Source organism: Benincasa hispida, chromosome 9 (assembly GCF_009727055.1).
Source record: "Benincasa hispida cultivar B227 chromosome 9, ASM972705v1, whole genome shotgun sequence".
NCBI classification, from domain to species: Eukaryota; Viridiplantae; Streptophyta; class Magnoliopsida; order Cucurbitales; family Cucurbitaceae; genus Benincasa; species Benincasa hispida.
Genome location: NC_052357.1, coordinates 77,083,826 through 77,094,853, shown reverse-complemented (window position 1 = coordinate 77,094,853; position 11,028 = coordinate 77,083,826). Strand labels below are relative to the sequence as shown.

The 11,028-nt window shown below is 30.2% G+C and overlaps 1 long non-coding RNA gene across 1 annotated transcript; it reads right to left on the bottom strand.

Moving 5' to 3' along the window:
- Window positions 1-8,859: 8,859 nt before the first annotated feature.
- LOC120086467 lies at window positions 8,860-10,648 on the bottom strand. The gene is made up of 3 exons (XR_005484229.1): window positions 10,168-10,648; window positions 9,949-10,086; window positions 8,860-9,047 (listed from the first exon to the last, which is right to left on the bottom strand). It is a non-coding gene; the product is annotated as an uncharacterized LOC120086467 (long non-coding RNA).
- Window positions 10,649-11,028: the final 380 nt, after the last annotated feature.

The following is an 11,028-nucleotide window of genomic DNA, read 5'->3' as shown; positions in this document are numbered from 1 at the left end:
GGGAAAGCGTGTGACAAGCGCACCATCGTTTTCATTTTTTAGTTTTTTCAAATTTTATTTTATTTTCTTTTAAAATTTTAGGCAAATTGTAAAAACCACTCGTCAAATATGATGGTAATTACAATCACACTTTTAAATTTTTAATTCTAAAAATTAGACCTCTAAACTAAAAATTGGACTCTCAATCATACAATATGGTAGAAATTGGATCCATAAATGATAAAATTAAACTCTCAAACTTATAAAAATATTACAATTTATACAATTATATAAATTTAAGTATCTAATTTAAACCTAACTTTAACATTTATATAAATTTGAGGGCTAAATTTTTTTAATATGAAAGTTTAAGGTATAATTACAACTACCACCATACTTTAAGGGTGATTTTTGCAATCTGTCTTTTAATTTTTTTTTTTACTTAGTTGCATCATTTTTAAATATAAAGTATTGAATTCTTAGCCAATTTTTAAAAATGACATTTTTAAAAGGGTTATTATTAAATATAGAAAAATAAACCAAAATATTTACGAAATATAGCAAAATTTTAGAACTATCAATGGTAGACGCTGATAGACACTGATAGACTTCTATTAGTATCTATCAGTGACATTGATAGACTCTGATAGAAGTTTATCAGCGTCTATCATTGATAGTTCTAAAATTTTGCTAAATCTTATAAATATTTTCAATAGTTTTACCATTTGAAATAATTTTCCTTTATAAAAACTATTTTTTTAAGTTTTTAAAATTTAGCTTTGTTTGTGAAAATATTGGTATAAAAAGTAATAACAAATTAAAAAATTTAGAGGTGACAATAGTGTTTATAGGCTTAATTTTAAAAATAACAAAAACTTTACATGGTACCTTAGTTGGTGTGCTTTTAAATTTTTTAATGATATTTATGAAATTTGGAAGGTGTTTTTATGTAGTATGTTAGCTTTGTTCATTAAATGATGGCATGACATATATATTAGACAACCCTAATTGAATTTAGTAATGAAATGATTTAGGTGTATGAGAGATAAAATTAGTGAACATTGTTACATTTATTAGTGAACATTGTTACATTTATGTCTACTTACCAATTAGTCCCCTATATTTTCATTATCTTGGCTTTTTAGACTATATGAATTGATTTTTCTTTGAGAAAATGTTTTTTTTAATAATAATAATACTATTTCACAATTTTCATTAATTTTAGTCCAATGTGATAATTTTATATGGTTAGCTAATGATGAAAGGACATGACATTGTTCATTAACTTTGGGTTGATTTGACATATGACACAGCATGAAGGCAATACAAAAAATAAGTGAACACTAGTTAAAATAAAGTAGCATATGTAGCAGATCAAATATCTTCTACATTCTAGCTACTTTGTCTGACCATTTTACCCTTTATCTTTTATACATTTGTCATTAACATATTAAACTAACCCTCACTTAATTATAAGTTTATCACGATATTAACTCAATAAAATTTGAAATAAGGTATAGGTTAATAATGAATGTTTGGAGTTTAAATTAATACAACTATTAGTTAACTGATATTTATCTACATTTGAGTTAGTTAAAATCTCAAACGACTCTATTTTATTTTAACCCCACATTTAACTCAACGATATGCATGATTATTTCACTCGAAAATATCAATTTAGTAACAATGGATGCACCCAACACAACTCTCGATTCAGGCTAACCACAAGCTTTTTTTATTGGAAGCATACAAATACAATGCATCCTTGACCAAAAACAATTACTTTGGAATTCAACTATCTCTTTTTTTTAAATTTCGAGTTAAAACCTTGAATTTTCGTGAGTGTGTCGAGTTATACATTTAATTACATTCAATTTGGACAACATATTGTGGGAGACTTATAATTTTATCGATTATATCCTAAACTTTCATAAACAAATTAAATTGAATTTTCGACTAAAATTCTTTTGTAAATCATCCATGCATCAATTTTAACCGTTTATTATGTCATTTCAATATTTGAAGAAGACTAAACATACGTAAAAATTGATGTATTAATTAAATGATTAATTTAATTAAAACAATGGTAAGCCTCACATGAAAAAAAATTTAAATCAAGGGAAAAGATGTGAATCGATGAATTCATCGAAAGTCGGAGTAATCAGATAAAAGATTATTAGTTCTTAATTTTGATGGATACCACCATCAAAATTTTTTAGTATAAATTAATATGTTTTTTTAATTATTATTTTTTCCAAAAGAAAAAAAGAAAAAAAAAAGGCTTTTGGGATTGAATGTATGTAGTATGTATGTGGCCTCCAATAGTCACTTCCATAGGGATCTCTGCCACAGCCACCCGCCACAGAATCCAACGACGAATTTCAAACGATGGACCAATGAGAACTTGACACGAGTTGCCTTTTTGTTTTAAAGTCCTTTATTTATTTATATTTTCTGTAGCGCACGTGACCAACACCACCTGCCGACCATTTTTGGTTCATTTGCCACCTCACTACTTGAGTTGAGGCCCTTCAGCTACACAACTAACAAAACACATTTCTCGATTTAATTACACTAAGCTGGAAATTATTATAATCTATAGTAATCGCATTAATGTGGCAAAGGTTCGTGAATCTAAATGTAAGGATTCTATATTGACACCAACAATTGGTGTCGTTTTCCAAAATTTAAGAGGTATTTGATATATCATTTGAAATCCAAAATTTGTAAATATCAAATCTGCAACGAGAGTTTAAATAACTTGAATTTTAAGAAAAAAGGTTTTTGAACTACAAATTTGGAAAGTCTGAATTTAAGAAATTTGTGTTTGTAGCGCATTTTAACAAATTTAGAATTTTGTTAGTTACATGTAATATTTCATTGTATTTAATCTATGGTTAGATGTCATATTAATTTAATTTTGTTATCTTAATAATTTATTTTAATTACTTTAATGTAGTTAAGTTCAATAAATAAATAAATATATATATATATATATATTAGGTTGGCTAATTTAAATATGTAAATAAAAGGACTAATTTAAACAAGATTTATTGGGTAGAATTTTTTTAAATGCCTAATCTAAAATTAAATATTGTTTATATTACTGACTTTAGGTAAGTAGTTTGATATTTTAATTTAACTAACTAAGAAAACAAACAAATGATATTTTTTTTTGTTGGATAACTGAGTTAAAAACAAAGCTATCCTTTTTAGAGGTTATACCCTAATGTAATCGATCCATGTTGATTATTTATATTATTCAAATAAAAAATTGAAAAAAATGACAAATAATTTTATTATCATTTGTATCGAGTAGAAAAGCCAATAAATATATATTTTTTTAAATATGGCTAGTTCAAAATAAAACTTATTAATTTTACTAAGATTTCAAAACATTTTCAGAAGGAGATAATGAATATTAAAAAAAAAACTAATATCATAATTATTATATTTATAAAAACTCCAGAGAAAAAGAGAGAGAATTAGTATTTTAAAAGATATATATTATTATAATTACAATTAAAAAGACAGAGGAAATAAGAAGTGGTAACCATGGATTGAAAAGTGTTTACTATTCAATTCTATAGGAAGCCAAATCTTCCTAAGCCCGACCCTTGCTCCAAATAAAGATCGGATTTGGGATGTCTAACTCATCCCAATAGTAATACAAAAAATGCAAGTATATGCCACACCGATAGTAATACGAGAATGCATGTTGGACTTGGGTGCCTAAAATGCAAGTATATACCACACCAATAAGTAGTATGTGAAGTATTTCAAGGTAACAATTCGTTATAAGACTAATTACGACAATGAATTGTGTTAAGAAACACAAAGATGTCAATGGTAATATGGTGATTCAATTTAAACACTGGGAAAATTTCTAAACGGATCTTCACGTTATGGTGATGGGAGCCAATATTTTGTGAACTGCTTGCAAGATCTACATCGAAGCTGGACAATTCATGGTTTTTCCTATGTTAATCGAAAAGGCAACTTTGTGGTGCACGAACTTACTACTCATGCTTGAAGACATTGTCTAACACTGATTTGTCTGGAAGATCACCCACCATAGGTGGATTCCATTCTAAACATTGACAGGTGTATTATCTAAATTATTATTTTGATTCAATCATTTTAATGTTCTAAATTAGAATGTTTTCAATATTAAACCCACATGTCTATCGCTTTACCATGTGGAGTGAACCAAATTCATCTTCTGTTTAGTGTTGCATGCATGTCCTCACAAATCTAAGGCTTAGTCTAGAATTGTTACGACTAGTAAGATAACTATTGACAATTATGCTTTTATAACCATTAGTTGTAATGGGAAGCAAATTAATGTTTATAAATTTCAACTTTAGACCTCAACACGTTGATTATATGTTTGGTAAATAAATATTAAATTACTTTATTAATATATAATAACGAAAATAAACCTATTATTAACATTTTGTTGTGAAATTGAGGAGCACAATGGATATGTAGAATATATATATATAGTAATAATAAAATAATAAAATATAACTAGCCTTATAAATAATTGAATTAAAAATAACTAAAATTATAATTTTATGGAAATAGGAATAATAGAAAAAGAAAATATGATTTTATAGAAATAGGAAATATATGAAAATTTCTTTTTATTCCCACCAATGTGCATAATTTTAAGATCTACCGTCACTATTTATAGATAAAGTGGCAAGTTAGTATGTAGATTTACATGGACACCAAGCATAAATTATTACAAGACACATGAACAATCTGAAAAAAGACACATGCCTTTTAGGACATCAAGCATTGGACATATATTTTTATGATATTTATAATACTCTCCCTTAGATGTCCATAAATATATATATATATATATGTATGAAATATGCTCCGTTAAAACCTTACTAGGAAAAACTCAATGGAAAAAAAAACCTAGTAAAGGAAAAACGATACATATTTCGTATAATACATACTCCTAAAAGAATACAATATATTTACTCCCTCTCACGAAAACATCACTTAAGATCTCTGAGTCGCCACATTCCAATATTGTGCACTAATTTTTCAAAAGTTGTGGTTGGTAATGCCTTTGTAAATAAGTCTGCCAGGTTATCTTTCGAATAAATTTGTTGTACAGTAATGTCATCATTTTCTTCAAGATCATGAGTATAAAACGTTTCGGTGTATGTTTTGTTCTATCTCCTTTAATATATCCTCCCTTGATTTGGGCTATGCAAGTTGTGTTGTTTTCGTATGATATTGTTGGAAGAGTTTTATTAGAATACAAGCCACACGTTTCACGAAGGTATTGAGTCATTGACCTTAGACATACACATTATTGACTAGCCTCGTGAATTGCAAGAATTTCAACATGATTTGAAGAAGTGGTCGTTATGGTCTGTTTCACTAATCACCATGATATAGCAGTTCCTCTACATGTGAACAGATAACCTGTTTGAGATCTAACTTTGTGTGAATCAGATAAATATCCAGAATCTGCATAACCAACTAGATCAAACTTTTATTTATTTGAATAAAACAAACTCATATCAACTCCTCGGAGATAACGGAGTATATGCTTAATTTCGTTCCAATGTCTTTTTGTAGGAAGAGAATTATATCTAGTTAATAAATTTACTGAAAATGCAATATCTGGTCTTGTATTATTAGCAAGATACATAAGTGCACAAATTGCACTAAGATATGATACTTCAGGACCAAAAAGTTCTTCATTATCTTCTTGAGGTCGAAATATATCTTTCTTTATATCCAATGAATGGACTTCCATCGGAATATTTAATGGATGTGCTTTGTCCATATAAAATCGTTACAAAATTTTCTTGTATAAGTTGACTAATGAATAAATATTCCATCTGCTAAATGCTTAATTTACAAACCAAGACAAAATTTTATTTTTTTGAGACATTTCATCTCAAATTTTTTTCTTAAGATATTCTATTTCCTTTGAAAGCTCTTCAAGAGTTCCAATTATATTTAAGTCATCAACATATGCAATTATAATAGCAAATCCTTATTGTGATTTCTTTATAAAAACATACGGACATATTGAATTATTTTGATATCCTTCTTTCAATAAATATCTACTCAGGCGATAATACCACATCCGTCCTGATTGTTTCAATCCATATAGTGATCTCTGTAACTTTATTGAATACCATTCCTGAGAATTTGATGTATATAGTTTAGATACCTTAAATTATTTTGGAATTCTATTATAAATATCATTATCAAGAGATCCATATAAATATGCTATGACTACATTCATAAGATGCATATCAGACTTTCATGCACATTCAAGTCAATTAAATATCTTAGCGTAATTGTATCCACCATTGGAGAATATGTCTCTTCATAATCAATACTAGGTATTTGTGAAAAACCTTGTGCAACTAGTCTTGCTTTGTATCTTGTGAGCTCATTATTTTCATTTCTTTTTCTCACAAATATTCATTTATATCCCATAGGTTTGACACCTCTTAGTGTTCAGACTACTAATAAAAAAACCTTTGTTTTGAAAGTGAGTTTAATTCTGACTTGATTGCTTATTTCCACTTGAAGCCAATTTTTTCTATGTCAACATTCTTCAATAAATTTTGGTTAAAGATCCTCATTTTTAGATATAATATCAAAAGCAACATTATATGCAAAAATGTTGTCAATAATTACATTAGTTTGATTCCATCTTTTTCCTATCATGATATAGATTATCGAAATCTCATGATTTTCTCTAGATATTTCACCATCCTCACTAGTCATGTCGAGGATTTCTTCATGGGTACTTACATTCTCAACCGAGTCTTTTTTACTATTAATTATTTTTCGTTTTCTAGGATTTTTATCTTTGAAACCCACTGGTCTGCACATTTCTAGCGTGTTCCAGACTCATTGGTGATAACTTGTTGTGTTGGGATATCAATTTTTTATGGACCATTTGTAGCTAGTATATGTGACTTAGTTACTTTCTTGCATCTATAAATGCATCTGGTAATTGATTTGCTATTTTTTGTACTTCAAGTTCACATTGATCTGTACGAGGATCTAAATGAGACAATAATGATGTAATCTATGTAATTTCTTTTTCAAATTTCTTAATTCCTCCCCCAATGTTGGAAAATTTGTCTCATTAAAATGACAATCAACAAATCGTCAGGGGTTCGAGATATTTAATAATTGATGGGAATCATATCCAACATATATTTCTAATCTCCTTTGAGGACCTATCTCAGTGCATTGTGGTGGAGCAATTGGAACATATATTGCACACCCATAAATTCTCAAATAAAAAATATTTGGCTCATGACCATAAGCCAATTGTAATGGCGAGTACTTATGATAAGCTATTGGCCTAATGCGTACAAGTAACGTTACATGCGAAATAGCATGTCCCCGTACAGATTAAGGAAGCTTAGCCCTCATAAATAATGGTCTTGTAATTAATTGCAAACATTTTGTAAATGATTATGCTAAATCATTTTGTGTATGAACATGAGCTATAGAATGCTCAACACTTATCCCAATTGACATACAATAATTATAAAAAACTTGAGATGTAAATTTGCTAGCATTATCAAGACGATGGTCTTCATTGTATAATCAAGAAATTGTGCTCTTAACTTAATTATTTGAGCAAGTAATCTTGTAAATGCAATATTTCAACTTGATAATAATCACATGTGTGACCATCTACTAGATGCATCTATTAATACCATAAAATATCTAAATGGTCCACTTGGTGGGTTAATAGGTCCACATATATAGACTGATTGGTTCTTCAATGGGTGTCCATTTAAATTCTCAATAATTCTCCTCATCATTATAGATCCTGGATGACACAATTGGTCATGCCAAATAGTAAAATATATCTGGATTCATGAACTTTAGGTTCATTGTTGCATATATTTCAATTACTCGTATATAAGTATAACACGATCTAGAAGATAAAATAGACAATTTTTCCAATATACATTTTTCATTTGAGACAATAGAGATAATATATAGATATTCCACATTATTCTTACTATCAGTCTCAATATGATAACTATTGCAACGTATATCTTTAAAACTTAGAAGATTTCTCTTTCATTGACTAGAGAACAATGCATTGTCAATTGTAAATTTTGTTCCTCTAGGAAAAATAATATTTTCTTTTCCAAAACCTTCGATCAAGTTTGCATAACTTAATATTGTATTTATTTTTGCTTTTAGCATTTTCAATTTGGAAAAAAATATTTTTTTTATTTGTAAGTATTGTATGTAGTTGCACTATCTGCCAGATATAGATCTTCTTTACTCATTTTTGAAACACCCAATATATGAAAATAATCCATGTTTCTTCATTTTAAAAAAATAATTACTATAAGAAAAACAACAATTAAAATATACAAAAGTTACTAAAAAAACATGAAGATAGATAAAAGAAAACAACAACATTAAGTATAGATATTCTCAAAATCAAAAGAAACACTTGATGTTTCATCAACTGCGCCAATCTTCTCTTCAGAAGATTCAAATAAGTCCACCACATCCAAAATTGTCATATGGGATGAGTCAAATATATTATTATCCTGGTATGCAAAATTTTCTTCCACATATTTTCCTTTTTTCTTTAGGGAGGTTTAATAGATGTCAACTAGGTGTTTTGACGTACGACAAATACGTTACCAATGTCCAGTCATTCCGCGTCGGAAGTATTTATTTTTATATGTAACGACCTAACCCCCTAGGACTCAAGTTAGGCCGTTACTAAACACATGCATGCATAGAACTTAAAACGACACCCTTTTATAAAGAATTAAATGCTAAATAAATAAAGCAATTTCAAAAGACATTCATTAAATTCAAATATTAAAACAGACGATAGGGTACCCATAAATCATAAATGATAATAAATAGGTCTGAAAACAAATTTTAGTAGTAAGTTTCAAACATCAAAACTGAAAGTTGAAAAACATGAAAATGAATCTAAATATCATGAGTGGAAGCATAGAACGGGTCATAGTGGCTCGATCACGGATTCCGCTTGTTAATCGCCAGTGCATCTCTACCATTACCTGAAACAACAACATGAGAAAGAATGAGTATAAAATACTCAGTAAGTAACCCCACTACTGGAGTCAGGTTAGGCATTTATGTCCTCTAGATGCCTACCTTTGGTGGAAGATATAAACTATCATAGTCCTCATGAGACACATACATACATGAAAAACTAATTTCTATCCTATTGTAGCTAAATATGCACACTACCTCTGGTGAATCCCGAATGAAACAAAAACTAGTGAATCCCGAAGGAAACACAAACTGGTGAATACTGAAGGAAACACAATATCTGGTGAATCCCGAAGGAAACACAAACTGGTGAATCCGGAAGGAAATACAATACTGGTGAATCTCGAAGGAAACACAAACTGATGAATCCCGAAGGAAACACAAACTGGTGGGCATCTAACTAATCAGTGAGGACACTGTCACAATCTCAACATCACGAGTATCACAACATGGTTCTATATCTTATATATACATCTCATCATCATGATTCTATAACATACATATACCTCTCGTCATCCTAGTCTCATAACATATATATACATTTCATCATCATAGTTCTATAACACACATATAAATTTCTTCATCATAGCTCTACAACATACGTATGCATCTCATCATCCGCAGGTTCAGGAAGATCCCCAGTAACAATAATATACAAAAATCATACTAGTATTCAAACATCTTAATGCGCAACTAGTCTTTTAAACCCTGATATCAGTAAGGCATACATAAACATCAAACTATCAATATATCCTCAGTAAATCATATTTATCAATATCTGGCTCCAGTCCTTTCAAACCTCAGTCAATGAAGGCAGACATAAATATCATGCTAACTAATAATCCTCAATAAATCATAATTATCATTGTCGAGCACTAGGGAAGTTCCAATAATAAGATTACTTACTTCGATGTCAAAATCCACAACTAATCAGGCAACCAAAATAATACAGCAACTCAAGGTAACGGTCCTAAAAATCATCAAAATTTCCCTTCCACGATGCTGGACAGCGCCTCAGAAATCTCTCAAAACTTCAACCTAGCCCTAAACGTGATGGGTATTAACCAAAAGTAAAAAGAGCAACAATTTAATCTACGAAATTCTCCCAAAATGTGAAAATCTTACCAAAACACTCAACTGACGGCAGAGGCACGGCGAAGGGGTGAACGAACGGCGAACGACAACGGCGGAACGAGAGGGGCGGCGTGCGGCTGGAGATGGTGTTTCAGATTTGTCTTCGTCGGCGGGAAATTTTGTTAGGCGTGGTGGACGACTGGAAGACAGCCCGACAGACGGCGGCTTTAGGCGAGTGTCGTTGGCTTCGACGGAAGGTGTAAGGCGTGAGGCTGCTAGCGAACCGACAAGGCGACGACTCGACTCTCGGGCTGGGACAAACGGCACGACGTGCAGCTGGGCACATGAGGGTCTCGGCGAGTGAGGTGGGCTCGACGACAAGCTCGATGGAAGACGTACGACGCTCTAAGGATCCAACTGCAAAAGATAGCTAAAAATCGAGGGGGGGGTCTTCGGGTAAGGAGGTGGGGGTTGCGACGACAGAGAGGTTGGGGTCACTGTTTGCGTGAAATCGAAAAATGGGGGATGGGGTCTACACGTGTGAACTGAGAGAGGGAGAGAGAAAGAATAAATAAATAAATTATTAATAAAATAAAATAAAATTCGAAAAGAGTTTAGTTAACCCCCTTAAAAATATAAAATTAATTTCACATTAATTTCAAACATAAATTTCCAACTTTAATTAATTAAATTCCAGCAATTACACTTAAAAGTCTAAAATTCCAAAAACATCCTCAGTTAAAGGAAATTACTGAAATTCGTTACTAACAAAATTTGGGGTGTTACATCATAACTTTTTAAACTCTTATCTTGTGGAGTTTTTCGTTCGTGATCATTATTTTGTGTGGTTCTTTTGAAATTTGAATGATTAAAACGACCACCACAAAAAGAAATAATTATTTCTTCCTCTGC